At 42.1% G+C, this 12,715-nt stretch overlaps 1 protein-coding gene across 9 annotated transcripts in view; it reads right to left on the bottom strand.

The window, feature by feature from the left end:
- LOC135216394 (protein tramtrack, beta isoform-like) overlaps window positions 1-11,759 on the bottom strand; it is a 257,636-nt gene extending 245,877 nt beyond the window's left edge. For all 9 annotated transcript variants that reach the window (XM_064251671.1, XM_064251676.1, XM_064251677.1 and 6 more), the window contains exon 1: window positions 11,605-11,759. The gene's annotated coding sequence lies outside the window, so the exon portion shown is untranslated. The remainder of the gene's footprint in view (window positions 1-11,604) is intronic.
- Window positions 11,760-12,715: the final 956 nt, after the last annotated feature.

The following is a 12,715-nucleotide window of genomic DNA, read 5'->3' as shown; positions in this document are numbered from 1 at the left end:
TACTGATTAATTGCGTACATACGAATCATACGTCTTCCTTACGGAATTAGACATGTTTACTGATTAATTGCGTACATACGAATCATACGTCTTCCTTACGGAATAGACAAAGTCTCACACTCCTTACATGACAAATCTCAACAAAGAAGCAAGACCCATACCCCTCGTACATACCAAGTGCGGATCTACCGAAGCTTTCGGTAGCCACACCCTATCTTTGCAGACAACCCCGTCTGAAACTAGCCTAACTAGATTCAGATATTTTATGCAAAAATGAATCAAATTCAAATCAATTTAAGATAGCGTATGCCTAGCCACAAATCCCACAAATCCAAGTAAATAAATCAAAAGACAATTAGGATACTTAGCGGCAATGAGTTTCCAAAATCCTAAGACGGAGGTACTGAAAACAGGTGTTTTCAGCACCAGCGACAGAAAAATTATGAATAGAAAATGGGAATGGTTCCTGATACCCGCCTCCCAGCGGCGGGAATGGGTACTAACCACCTGGCCGACCACTGCGTGTGTCGGAAGTTTTTAAAATTCTGTCGGACTTCAGAAAATACAGCTATATATATATCTGACAGGTAAGTTTCATGAACAAATAAGCATGTGACGTTTACGTAAAATGTTATTGTCATGATACAATAAAGTTTGTTCATACTTACCTGGCAGATATATATATAGCTGTATTCTCCGAAGTCCGACAGAATTTCAAAACTCCCGGCACACGCAGTGGGCGGCCAGGTGGTTAGTACCCATTCCCGCCGCTGGGAGGCGGATATCAGGAACCATTCCCATTTTCTATTCAGATTTTTCATACCACTGTCCCCTGAGGGGAGGTGGGTGGGTACTTATTTATATATATCTGCCAGGTAAGTATGAACAAACTTTATTGTATCATGACAATAACATTTTGTTCATGAAACTTACCTGTCAGATATATATATAGCTTAATCCCACCATTGGAGGTGGGAAGGGACAGAATAGAAGGATTTTAGGAAACAAATTACATGCAGATGATTGACATCTTGGTTCCTTACCTGTTAGCATAGCTGACTTCGTGATTACTGTCACCCAAGTCTGCTTCTGCTTTACTAGAGTCTCCAGCAAGGTAGTGACCTATGTAGCTGGTGAGTTCTAGATGATCTGTCAACGGGAGCGTGACCACAATGTGACTAGACCATATTGACCATACTGTGGGGGCAACGAAGCTAAAAACCACCACCTGACCTAACCTATCAAAGTTAGTCCCATAACTTCTAGGCTAAAGAAAGGGAAAGCGCCTCAAGCGACCGACCCTTCAAAGTTAAAAGCACACCTATCCCTTTTCTATAGGATAGGATTCGTGCTGCTTCCTGCCCCCAATAATATTTCTACGGGTATGTATGGTCCTAGCGACTCGCAGATCTCATATGTCGTCTTCACATCCCGTCGGGAGTGTGAAGCGAACACAGAGTTGCTTCGCTCAAACGTGGCACTCAGGATATTACTGAGTGTCATGCTCTGTTGAAATGTTTCCGAGGCTGCGCCCTCACCTCGTAAGCATTCAGTTTAAAAGATTTCAAATCTTTGTTCAAACATAGTGAATGAGCCTCTTTAAAAGAACTCCTTAACCATAACGCCAGGGCGTTCTTCGACATGGGCAAGTCTGGTCTTTTTACGGAACACCGAAGATTGTCCGAATGACCTCAACTTTCTTTAGTTTTATCAAGATAAAACTTGAGAGCCCCGACAGGGCACAGGACTCTCTGTGGCTCTTGCCCAATAATTTGTGCCATCCCCTTGATCTCCAGGCCTCTGGGCCAAGGGTTAGACAGGTTTTCATTCTTAGCAAGAACGGAAGGCTTAGAGGACGCACCGAATTATGTCCTCTAAAGCCAAAACCTCTGATGATGGCTAAAACCTCACTAACCATCTTTGCCGTAGCTAGAGTGGTTAGAAAATTAGCCTTTCTGGTCATGTGTATTAAGTTTACAGAAAGGAGAGGTTCGAAATGCTTTGACATCAGGAACTTCAAACTACGTCTAAGTTCCATGCCGGAAGCTTCGATCTAGACAATTTCAAGATTTCCACAGACCTCAAAGATCGTGAAGGGCTTTGTTGTTTGACAGATCTGAATCTCTGAGCCTAGAGGCCGTCAACAACATATTTCCGTATTCTACAATCGTTGGGACTGCTAGCTTATCCCATACTTCAGATGGAAAGGGAAGACGGTAAAGTAATTCACATATGTCAGAGGTGGAGGAACAGTCATTCTTCCCGCCCTATGTCCAGAAACGGCCCATTTCGATTGGTACACTGCAAAATATGCAGCACTGTCTTGCTTTGGCAATGAGACTTGCAATTAATCTTGAAGATCCTCTTGCTTCTTGACAGTCTGAACGCATTCAGACTCAGAGGTTTTAGGTACCTCTCGAAGTGAGGCTGTTAGAGTAGACCGATTATCTCGGGAAGGGTCCTTGGAAAGTGCTCTCTGAAGGACGTGACCTCTGTGAATCCAGCCTCTCGACACCAGCGATTATCTTATTATATTTCCTAAGCTTTTGAATAGGGGAAAAGAGACTAACCAACTATCCCCATTCCATACTATAGGATGGCGTCTACCGCTCTCGGATCGAGAATCAGGGAGCAACGTAGAGGAAGCATCTTCGTCTTCAATATTGCGAAGAAATCTACGAAAGGATGTCCCCAAAGTCTCCACAACTCTCGACATACTTCTAAGCGAGGATTACTCAAACGTCAGTAGTTGCTGCTGTCGATCGAGAAGATCCGCACGGACGTGCAATCGTGTAATGAACCTCTTGAGGATCGTTACGTTCCATGCCTATGCCGATAACCATCTCTCTCTTCTTGGGATATGAGAGAGCTGCGGAATTATCTGAGATGATTTGGACCACTCGACCAAAAACTCACTCTTCGAGAAACTGGAGAGCCAACCAAATTGCTTCCAATTCTTTTAGATTATGTGCCAGGACCTCTGTACCTCTGTCTGGATGCCTGGCACCCTCTCGGTATCACCTGAGGTGATCCTTAACCCATTGAGAGACGTTTAGAATTATTTCTAGATCTTTGATGTTATTTCAGTTCTCCTGTAGGAAAAACTGTAGAGGTCTGAATTGCAGTCTATTCAGGGAAACAAACGCTTCTACCAGCTAGGAACAAAGGTCCGCCCCAGCAGACTCATCCATTCCCTCACTAAGCATGCTTCCTTCCCTAATAAGGCTGCGCTTTGCATAAGCAGGAGAGCATTATTATAGTGCTATGCCGCGGTAGACTCGTACAGAATTCTGTTACAGTGCGGTAACCAGCGCCGAACAGGTCTAAGAGATATCTCTGTTGAAAATTTCTTAGCAAAAGGAAGTCGTGTTTATTCATGATTACTAGAAATCCCCTCAACCCGAGGCTAAAGTCCATGATTGTAGGGCAAAGATACGGTTCGTCCATCAATCCCGCGGGAGAGAGAGACGTAAGCGACCGAGCATAACAGCGAGCTACCTGATACTGAGTTGGTGACACTGTGACAGTTACAGGCAGCAGCTTATGTTCACCTTCTCGCAGTATTATGCCGAGTTGCCAGCTATTCTATTCATCTAAGGAATAGATTTTCCATTATTTGAACAGAAACTCTCAAGTTGGCATATTTAAGCGAAACAGAATTCGCTAAATACAGAAGCTGATTTTGTGTTGTCATAACGTTACGCTTAATTAACCAAATGTTAAATCGGAAACTCCTGGAAAGTTGCCGGGAGTACCGATTAAATATACTGCGTCATCCACAATGACAGCAGCCTGTCGTCTCGCACTATTCTGCCTGAGTTACCAGCTACTCTCTTCTACGAAGGAATAGGTTTGTTACTATTATCGATCAGAAGGAAATTCTCAAGCTGGCATATTTAAGCGAAACATAATTCGCTAGATGCAGAAGCTGAGTTGGTGTTGTTGTAACAAAACCTTTAAGCCTTGTCCTTACACCGGAAACTCCTGGAAGTTTGCAGGAAGGACCGATTAAATACACTTAAAATAACAGTCCTTTCGGTTGCCAACTGTAGAGGTAACTACGATATGCGTATATGACTTGAACCTTACATTAGTAATATGACGCAAAGATAAAATACGTAAGTATTGTAGTCACTTGAACATCTAATTCTCTACTACATTCTTTCCTCGACGAGGAAGAGAGAATGGAAATCGACTGTCTTCGTTTTCTTTGCCAAGAGAAGGAATTAATATTATTCGAATGGAAATCCCCAAGTGAGAACCGAAGATCGAAAAGGACAGTTCAAGCTTCTCATGATATTGGACATAAGACTTCATGGACGTAGTCTATAAGTCTTTTTCCTGGATGAGCCTCTGACTAATGAATGAGAGCTCTTTCGAATTTTGTTACTTATCCGCTTATGCGATAAAATGTTATTAAGAACTCTGTCAATGAGAACTAACCCATTTGCATGACGGAAAGTAATCCAGGAATTCGAGCATATCGTCTTCCCGATTCCCGCAGAAATCGAGGAAGGGGCAGGATTCCTGATTAGAGACTGGGCTTACGACAGGTAGGACCTTAATGTTCCCCTTCGGCAGCGCAGTCCCGAAAGCAGAAGAGGCGTTTTATGACACCGAAATCTGCTTACAGTTTTCTGGAATTCATCAAGTCATGGATTCTATTGAACGCTCCCTTCGTAGAAAGCGAAGTAGACATCTTGACGAGATCAATCTCCTTCCTCTTCTTCGACAACGCTCTTGAAGAGCGTTCTTGCAGGAATCCTGCCGAACGTCTTGATGCGTAGGACGCCTATCGTTCTGAAGAACATCCTGGCAAGTGCTCTACCGAGCGTCTTCAAAAGCGTCCTAGCTAGCGTCCTGGCAAGCGTCCAGATGTGTAAGACATCGAGCGTCTTCCAAAAAGCTTATCAATGTTTATGACGTCGAGCGTCTTCCAGAGCGTCCTGATGAGCGTCTCTTTGTGTAGGACGTCGAGCATCTGCAAAAGCTTCCTCACGTCTCAATGCGTAGGACGTTGAGCGTCTTCAAGAGACGTCCTCGCGAGTGTCTTACCGAGCGTATTGGTGCATAGAACACCAAGGGATCTGAACGGCATCTCAGAGAGGATCTTATCGAGCGCCCTGATGCATGAAAGGCCACCCGAGAGGCGTCCTGAAGTGTGAGAGTACTATAGGAAGACGTATGGCTATCGTCTCCAAGACGGCCTTAAAGACCTTCGTAACCTTCTAACAAAGACGGTGGCCGCCTGTGCGACATCTTGCGTCTTTGTAATGCAAATGAACATATCCAGAAACGCGCTCAAAAAAGGAACGCCGAGCGTTCCGATAGGCATCCTCGCAAGGTGCTTGCCGAACGTCCTGATTGCATTCTTTGAGCGTCTTGAAGAGCGTCCGGAAAAGAAGAGCGACGAACATCAAGGGAAGCGTCATAGTGAATGACGTGCGTCAACACGAGTAATCTGAGAGGCTTCCTGGCGAGGGGAGAGCCGCTCATGAAACGCGAGCGTCCTAAGCAGAAGTACGGTGATCGTCATCAGGACGAGTCTTAAGGACGTTCACCACTTTTGACAAAAACGACGGTCGCCTGTGCGACATCTTGCGTCTTTGTCACGCTCATCGACACTGCAGAAGGGCATTTAAAAGGACGCCTGTGTGTTCTTGGGTATGAGGAATGCTTTGCCCTTCTCCTGTCGAAAACTAGGATAGTCTGTCCAGCGTCATCTCTGTCCGCTGACAGAGCGTCCCTTAGGGACGAGTAAGAGGCGTCTTGGCAAGCTGTTTGACTATGCAAATCAGCTTGCCGGACGTCAAGCTTATCAGCTTGAACAATATCCCGTTTCGTAGTAAAGCGAACGTCACATAACATATACAGAGCGCCATGAGGAGAGGAGGGAGGGGAGCATCTTGGAAAGCAAGAAAACAATCCTTGCCACAAGAGTAACAACGTTCCTTCCTCTCGATAAAGCGTCGAGTGTCTCGAAAGGCGTCCTCGTGAGGGTCCTGCCTTATGGACATTTTTTATCTCTTGACAAAGACGATGGCCGCCTTTGCGACATCTTGCATCTTTGTCACGCTTATCGATATTAAATCATGCCGAAGGGACGCCAGATCAGTACTCTAACGCTCCCTCCTGACGAGAGAGAGGACGCGAAGCATCCTCTTCTCTAAAGCTTCTTTTTTAGAGGGCGCGAGTCCTTCCGAGAGCTCCAACCCTGCGGGGAGGACGCCCCGGAGGGCGAGAAGCAATCTTTCATGATTCGTGCACGTGCACGATTTTTGGCAGCCTTGGAAGCGTCTTCAGGTCCTGCCGAAGGGACGCCAGATCGGTGGGGGGTTCCTGTAAACCTCCTTCGGCTTTCGAATTGCCCCCGCCCTGGTCCTGGGAGTCCGACAGAGGTCTAGACCTAGAGGCATTATAGGACCGATCTGACGGCCTCTCCACAACACTAGGGGCAAAATCAACATCACTACACTCACAACACTGATTGGAGAGCGAGCACTTTTTCAAGCTTACTTGATGTAATCCACCATAATAGAAAAGGCATTACCTCTCACAGACACTTCCTCTAGGCCTGTAATCCATACCACAGGGTTAGGCAAAATAAAGTCTACAGGAGGTTAGTAGGTTCATTATCCTAACTTCTGTTTACTGTGGAGGAAGACCTCCTGATTCTATCACGCTCTAATTTGCGTACATACGAATCATAAGTCTTCTTTCGGAATCAGTCAACATTACACTAATTACATTGATCTTTCAACAAAGAAAACATGTAAACGTCATGTATACTAAGCGAGTGTCTACCGAAGGTTTCGGTAGCCTCACCTTACCCCTTGCAGACAACAAAGTCTGAAACTAGGCTAACTAGATTCAGACATCATATGCAATGAAAAAAATTTAAATTAATTTATGATAGCGTAAGCCTAGCCACAAATCCAAGTCAATCATTCAAAAAATAATTAGGATACTTAAGCGGCTAATGAGATTTCAAAATCCTAGGCGGAGGTAATGGAAACAGGTGTTTCCACTACTGCGACAGAGAAAAATCTGAATAGAAAATGGGAATGGTTCCCGATATCCGCCTCCCAGCGGCGGGAATGGGTACTAACCACCTGGCCGCCCACTGCGTGTGCCGGGAGTTTTGAAATTCTGTCGGACTTCGGAGAATACAGCTATATATATATCTGACAGGTAAGTTTCATGAACAAAATATGTTTTCAAGGCAGTTTTGAATCCATTGTGGCATCCCTTCCGGATATGAGCAACTCGTCCCTCACAGAAAGGCCACGTCCTTCCCAGCGCTCATTAGAACAACATTTGTGTATATATATGTAACATTTATTGATATTACTCAAGATTGCAATTGTAATCAGCACAATAGAACAACATCTTGTTGCCTATACTATGTACTAGTGACGTATGAGACGTTTTATTCCGGGTCATGTTTTGAACTTTGAACTGAAAGGGATTTTTACCTTGTAATCGGTGGTTTCAAACTTGCTAGCACTTTTCATTGATTTAAGTCCATCTTACTATTTCGACTTTTTTTTTATTCTTAATAATTATGGCAGAAATAAATGTACCCCTTAATGATTGCATGCTAGGACTAGAGTCCCGAAGTGTTGATGCAATCACCACCGCTCCAGCCGCTTGTCTGTTTTCACTCCGTAAGAAATTAATGGGACCGACTTTGAAACGGCCATAAAATCATCAATAGAAGAAAGCTAACATTGAGATCCATATATTTTGATTGAGAAAAATATAAATATATACAATAGTAGTTTGGTAAAAAAATTCTTGCTGATTATCCAAAATATTAAATGACAACTTCTCAGCATATTAATAATTTATATAACATTATATAAATACTGTACTTATCTTTCTTAATTTATATGGGTCTAAATGCTACCTTCCCTATAGTACTATTATGGATTTCATGGTCGATTCATATCTGGAACTTTTAATTTCTTAGGCGATAAATCTTTAATGTGGCCCAGGCCGGGTTATCACGTAACCTCTGATTGCATGGCCACGGAACACTATGGCAAATTGAATTTACAAAATGCATTATGAAAGATCAAATCAGGGTATACAACCAAGTGGACTAGCTGTGGCCACCTTAACCGTGTTCGGACCCACCTTCAGAAAAAGTACTTTAACACGACCTGACACTGGAGATGGGCACAGTCACGAGTCATAGGTCGTGGGAGCAACACCTTGAGACTTGAGACACATGACTGGGGCCCATCTCCGGTGTCAGGACGTGTTAAAGTTCTTTTTCTGAAGGTGGGTCTGAACACAGTTAAGGTGGCCGCAGCTAGTCTACTAGATTGTTTACCCTATAATTGGAACAAGATATCATCAGTATTCAAAATTCATAAATTCTCATTCTAAGCATTCAAGTCTTTACTTTCAATTGTGCAATAATAGCTACTAGGTATCTAGTGAGTGGCATCCCCAAAATTTGCTAGGTTTCTCCAGGCCACATCTCAAACAAGAGTCATCTTTCAACACTGTTGTATGTAAACTGCACCAGCATCTATGGGTACAAATATTTTGCGGATTTAGCACAGGAAATACACCGTTTGTTCACTCAAGTGACTCGGCAAACATTGAGATGGCATCAATCGCCTACATCTAAGGTGTTTAGGCCAGAGTACAATTTTCAAGAACTTCATGGCAGTAGGTTAGATCTTGCATGGCTAAACCTTCGTTAACTTCTGTTTAATCGGAAATTATGCCTTTATTTCGCAGAGAAAACTCTTACTTCAAGAGGAGAGTAGAGGTCTCAGTGTGTTGCCTGGATGGGCCACAATTCTTGACTGATGCTCACGGGAGATCAAGGTTGAGGATTCAAGAACTTTTTCGGGAAGGTGGCCTCCTTTCAGGAATTGTGCCCGCTATGTCGCTGCTTGGTCACTTACCCTATCTGTAACTACTATTCTCCGCTTTACAACAACAAAAATTGAATTTGACAACACATTTGAAAAAGTCTTAAGTAATTTTAATCTTACAAATATGAAAAATTATGACAAGTAGTCATTAATTTGATAGAGCTGATATGGATAGAACAGAATATGTATAGAATTTAGGCCAAACGCCAAGGGGTGGGACCTATGAGGTTAGGTATTCAGCGCTGAAACGGAAATTGAGAGTAGTATAAAGGTTTGTTGGAAGGTGTGACAGGAGGAAGAAAGTTAAGTATATCTTAGTTTTACCAGACTACTGAGCTGATTAACAGCTCTCCTAGGGCTGGCCCGAAGGATTAGATATCTACGTGGCTAGGAACCAATTGGTCACCTAGCAACGGGACCTACAGCTTACTGTGGGATCTGAACCACACTATATCGAGAAATGAACTTCTATCACCAGAAATAAATTTCTCTGATTCCGCGTTGGCCGAGCCGGGAATCGTACCTGAGACCACCGGATTGGCAGCCCAGCTCGAAAACCACTCGGCCAGCGAGGAACTGTGACAGGAGGAAAACCTCACAGTTGCACAATTACAAAATTGTTTGTTTGTTTGTATGGTGTTGGGACCAACGGCTTTTTGTGACTTCCTTCCAAACCACGGACAAAATTGTAAGGTGAGGGTGAAAAGTAAGATGGAAGATCGAGAATTTGAATGGAGGGACAGAAAAAGAAACAAAGTTAAATAGGGTAAACAACCGCAGACAATCCATCGTCATCGCGCTGGCCAGGCCTTATTTATTCGATATTTAATTGGTCAAACAAGAATACAATTACAACTTTAAGCATACCATTCAAAAGATTGAAGTTTCGTCAACATAATGTGATATATGAAAGCCCCATATGAAATAAAATAAACATGTGAGCTCTTAGTAAAATATGTTTTCAAGGCAGTTTTGAAATCCAATATGGCGGCAATCATGTGGCTGGCCGTTCTAACCACAGACAATCCACCATCTTTCCCAGCCTTCCCAGCACTCATTTGAACATTGTTAGCGTATATATGTAACGTTTATTGATCTTACTCAAGATTGCAGTTGTAATCAGCACAATAAAACATTTTGTTGCCTATATTAGTGAAAGTATGAAAACTTTTTATTCCCGGGGTCATGGTTTGAACTGAATTCGGTTTTACCTTGTAATCGGTGGTTTTATCCTTACTGCCATCACAACTGAAACTCCACAGTGCTTATTTGATTGTAATTATACACATTTTGGTCTTAATTCACTCCACATTGCACTTGAACTACGTTGCTGTTCCTGATTCCTAAGCACTCACTCCGCAAACACAGTTACAAGCAGCAGCCGACTACACTCTTGATGAGGTGCAAAGCTTTATTCCCTTAATTGTTTACTTTACTCATTATTTAGTTTAACTTTACTTCAAAATGTTTATTTAATTCATGTCTATTATCCCTTTTTTGCAACCAAATTAACCTCGAAAAATTACAGATATTTCTGAAGTACGAGAAGACAACAGCAAAAAATACTCATCGTTGCCAATCTAGTGGAGCTTCACACATACACCGATGCATTTACAAAATGTTTCCATGAATTCTAGTTGTCATAATAATGCAGTAATGATAAAATTAGTATAATATTTATATATACTACAAATACATATGCTAATTTCACTTATTTCCCTGATTTTGTGTAAGTCTTATACCCAGTTTGGAGGGTAAACACATACCAATTGACAACACTGATAAACAATTGAAGAGCACAAAACGCCGCAAAGAATGCCGCAGTCCCCTTGAATAAGTACGAATAAGTACTGGTTAGAGGTCGGGTTTACGATTGTTGTGATGAAAGTCGCCCAGCGTCTATGCGTAAAAGTGGTGTGCGGATTTAGCACAGGAAATGGGAAGTTTGTTGACACAAGCGACTCCGCAACATCGAAATGGCGTCAATCTTCGAAATATTTGGAGTTGTAAGTAAAAACTTTGAAAGCGTTTTGGGGTAGTGTGCACTGTGTTGGCCACACTTTTCATTACCCTCTGTTTAAATCTTAAAATTAGCCTTAATTTCTAACTTAGGAGAAAATACTTATACTTCGGAAGGAGAGTGGCGGTCTTGCGCACCTGTTATCACCACCTACAACTCATGACTGATGACCATCTCCAGTGTCAGGACGTGTTAAAGTACTTTTTCGGAGGGTGGCCAAAATCGCGGTAGTTGGTGAGTTGGCCAGTCCACTTGGTTGTTTACCCCACATCTTAGTTTTACCAGACCACCCAGCTGATTAACAGCTCTCCTAGGGTGCATTAAGGGCACTCCCCCTTGAGGAAGTTACTGGTATGCAACAAGCATAACCCAGCTTAGCCTAATCCTTCCTTGTGCTAGGTAAGCCATAGCAGCGTCCGTAAACCTGACTTCAATGTCTTACCCTAATGCCTAACCTACATATTGACTTGATTTCTCATAATTCAGTGACAAGATGAACTCTAAACAAACTACGGCAACTCCTATTTTAGAATAAGAATGGCAAACTCATTGGCTACAGTACAGAGTGAGGCTATTTGGCAAGGTACAAGCTACAATAACCTAGGTTAGTATTAAGCTCAATGGCTCAAAAAGAATTCTGTGCTCGGTCCTAGTGAACTTTATTTCATTGGGGAGACAATAGCTACCAACCTTAGGTCAAAGCGCGGAAGTCCGCATTAAATGCACCAAATAACAGAAGCGCAAATGTCATAAATTTGGGAAAAACACAATAGGAAAAAGCTAACTGTGGCGTCCGCAGTATAATACTCTGTTCGATACCTATTTCGCTTGTATGTATTACGTGTTTACTGATTTTTGCAATTTAAAGCCTTATAGTTTTACAATAAAGCCAAAGTCACTCTTTTAAGATAAATGTTATTATTCGACATCATCATTCTGCGATTCTCTTAGTCAAGAAATCATAAAATTATAAAACCAAAGCCAGAGTCAAAATACGAAAGAATTGCATTCAACTTAAAGAGCCACCTAGTAGTCCAGACTGCAACAAATTATACCCGGTATTTTCAAATTGCAAGTCATCTGTATAAAGGAAACGAACTATAGACAACGTTTTACAGCTACTTTATAAAATCACGAACAATCTCAATACTTCAGATATATAGGTAATCTTATATACAAACACGGAAACAAAAAGATGGAGCTAAATGAGGTCGCATAAAATGGAAACATCTTGTGGTATTTGGGAGGATCTAATGATCTTGAGGTATGTTATTTACCTTTTCCATTCTGTAACTTATACATCTTGATTAATAATTAATAAAATATAATTCCAGCATGCGAAGTTGATGGACTCAGAAAAATTAGACAATTAAGAAACCGTAAATTATGAATGATCGAAGTGAAGAACAGAATTGTGTAGGATAGTAACTAAATTTTAAGAAAAAGCAGTGCTGTTGGTGGCTTTAGACATAAATGAGATCAATTTGATCACCCAGCCACCCAACTTACTTGCGTAATTGTCGTTGCAATAACAGTAGACACAGAAACCGCGCAACTATGCCACTAGTTTCGCTTCACATACAATTTTTTCAGAAAGGAGTAGTAACTGGATCAAGTATTTAAAAATATGCTATACCCCTAGCATTTAATCGGTGTTAACTTTACACAAGACATATTTGTAGCATTCTCAGTTGAAAACTTACTACAGCTGGGGAAGACCTATCATCAGAAAGACATACAATGAAAATTCGAATGTTTGAAAGCTTTGTATATATTGTTAAGAATACTATTTACCAGCCAG

Source organism: Macrobrachium nipponense, chromosome 6, assembly GCF_015104395.2.
Source record: "Macrobrachium nipponense isolate FS-2020 chromosome 6, ASM1510439v2, whole genome shotgun sequence".
NCBI classification, from domain to species: domain Eukaryota; kingdom Metazoa; phylum Arthropoda; class Malacostraca; order Decapoda; family Palaemonidae; genus Macrobrachium; species Macrobrachium nipponense.
The sequence above is the reverse complement of the archived record's forward strand: the minus strand, read 5'-3'. Positions and strand labels throughout refer to the sequence as shown.